The sequence below is a fragment of the Galeopterus variegatus genome, unplaced genomic scaffold (assembly GCF_000696425.1).
Source record: "Galeopterus variegatus unplaced genomic scaffold, G_variegatus-3.0.2 Scaffold2099, whole genome shotgun sequence".
Lineage (NCBI taxonomy): Eukaryota > Metazoa > Chordata > Mammalia > Dermoptera > Cynocephalidae > Galeopterus > Galeopterus variegatus.
The window spans coordinates 261,802-264,711 of NW_007728210.1; the positions used below are offsets into that span (position 1 = coordinate 261,802).

General features: G+C 35.7%; 1 pseudogene; it reads left to right on the forward strand.

Moving 5' to 3' along the window:
• Window positions 1-2,012: 2,012 nt before the first annotated feature.
• LOC103596751 overlaps window positions 2,013-2,910 on the forward strand; it is a 9,736-nt pseudogene continuing 8,838 nt past the window's right edge.

Here is a 2,910-nt window from a genome sequence, read left to right on the forward strand (position 1 = left end):
TATGAAGCTTAAGGAGTCCTGGTCTTATTCCTAAACTGGTAGCTAGTTGGGAAGAGGAGTTTAGTATTCAGCCAGAGAATCATCATTCATTTTTAGAGGTTAAAGATCATCTATCCAAACCCTTCAGAAAACTCAGGTCCAGAGTGGTTAAGTGAATTGCCTAAGATCATACATCTAGTTAGGAGCTGAACTTAAGTGTCAAATGTCTTAGCTCTCAGTCAAGTTTTCTTTCAATTGCATAACAATTAAGAAATAAGGATGGGAAATAAGAGCTTCTTGTAAGAAATTATTATATCTTTCTTGAGAGATTGTTGTAAAGGATGACAGGTCAGTCTCTGGAGTCAGATCCACCTGCATTTGTATCCTTTCTCTTATATAATGGAGGTTTATTCTTGCATAAGAATATTACCTACTTCAGAGGATTATTGTGAGGACTAAATGTGGTAAGGCAGGAAGTAAACTAAACACAGAGCTTTGCGTGAAGTAACTCTCAATCACTGCACATATTTTGTATGGAAAACTGCAGAACACAGGGCAGAAAAAAATATTTGGAAGGAAGAAGTCGAATGAACTTTTTGAACAAGCACACTGTGAAAAAACTATTTCTCATGTCCCCATTAAAAAAAAAAAAAAGCTTATTTCTTGCCAAAAAATATTTTTAGTTGTCTGAATCTATTTTTAAAAGCTGCAAAGAATGATAAAATTAAAGTTAATGTTTAAGTAGAGGTTAGTTATTCATACCTATAGTAATACCTATTCAAAAATAAAATTGGCATTCACCTCATCTTGAATTATCAGAAATATTTGCATTTAGCTTTCTCATTATTTAAAGTACTTAAATGTATAAGCATTATATTGCTCTAATGCTTGAATTCCCTAATGTATGTTAAGCCAAAGAGGTAAGGGAAAACAATTTCTTACATAGTTCTTTCTGTGAAAAAAATTATATACCAAATCAAAAGGGGAAGCAAAGCCTTTTGCCAGCACTTGACATGTAAAAAACTTGCCTACTTGGGGCTTCTTGTTGGGAACACTGAGACACAGAGAAGACAGTGTCCTTGACAACATCCCTTCGGCAATGTGCAGTAGAGAATGATCCATAATTACTTCTAGGATCTTTGATGAAAGTTAGTGACAAGTGCAAAATGTAGCTCAATGAAAATACTTACCTGGAGATAAACACAAATGGTCTAAATATGCAACTTTCCAAAGGTCTGCCTTGATCTGAGAGTGGGAATCCAAGCCCACTTTCCAATATCGTTGAGGTTTATCTGCAGATGTGCTTTGAAGAGTCTGGTAGTCTATACCAATTAGACATGAACAAATAACTCACCTTGTGATTTTGGACAAATTGCTAAACCTATAATGGATTTGAACTTATAACCTCTAAAAATCTCTGATTTATTAAAATTTGATTTTGGAATAAGCATAATACCGTATGTGTATAATATGTATAATCCTTAGTCAAACTTTAAGGAAAAATAAACATAATTATACAGTGGTAATTTTCTGGCTCTCACTGGGTCTCTGTGACATGTGGAATGTAATAGTTCACTCATATCAGCAATTAGCAACTTGACTGCTGAGTAATGATTCCAATCAAGTTGTGGCATAATTTTATAACAGTTGAAAAAACTGACCCTAAATGACCATTTTAGTACAAGCTTTGAGACACTGATATAACATTATCTTCAATGACCATATTGGCTTCTACTGCAGTGGAATGCAGATTTTCTCTCTGAATATCCAAGAAAGTTAATGCACCAAGAGTTTTTTTCATTTCATAATCTTTTTAATGTCTGAAATTCTGGTGAATTCATTTTCAACCTCATGAAATAGTTTGAAGGAAAAAAAGAGTTGCCTTCAAGATCATGTGTGCATATCCAAAGTAAATGATACATCTCTCTAAGTTTCCATCAAAATTAAAATACCATTAATGCTTTAGAAAGCTTGTGACTTGCCTGATGTCTGCCTGCAGAACTAATGTAAGCAATTGTTTCTGTTGTCCCAGGATGGTGCTGCTCCACTGGTGTCTGCTGTGGCTGCTGTTACCACTCAGCTCAAGGACCCAGAAGTTACCCACTCGAGATGAGGAACTTTTCCAGATGCAGATCCGGGACAAAGCATTTTTTCATGATTCCTCAGTAATTCCAGATGGAGCTGAAATTAGCAGTTATCTCTTTAGAGACACACCTAAAAGGTATCCTCCCTGCAGTACTTTCTTTACCAAAAAGCTCATAAAGGATGCCTCCAAAAAAAGAAAATGACCTTATAGACTTAATTTAGATAATTTGCAAATCAACCTATGAACATCACTACCTGTTTTCTCTAAGTAAGAAAAAAAAATAGCAATGCATCTTCCAGTCATTAAGTAGGGGCTGTTTGGTTCCTGCTGACTGATTTCCCTTTGGGTGAAGGAGGCAATCTTTGCATTTCTTACATTTTGGAATGACTATTTTCTTATTTTCAGTACAGTAGGAAATTTCTAAGAAAGATTCTGTAGGATTAAAATGAAATTAATTGAATATATATGATTCTTCAGGGATTTGCATTAAGTTTTATAAGGATAGTATTTCTTTAACAAATATGGACAGATTCTGAGAAAATCAAACCAAATGGTGATAAAAACTGACACTGTTCATTTACTTTTACTCCAGCAGCAACATATTGGGCTCACATAATGTTTCTAAATAGTTTGAACTTTAAAACATTATATATAGGGCCGGCCCGGTGGCTCACTGCGCTAGTGCGCCGCTTGGGAAGCACGGAGGTGCTCCTGCCGAGGGTTCGGATCCCACATACAGACCGGTTCCCGCTCACTGGCTGAGCGAGGTGCGGGTGCAACACTGAGGGTTGCGATCCATTGCCAGACACGGAAAAAGACAAAAAAAAAAAAAACATTATATATAT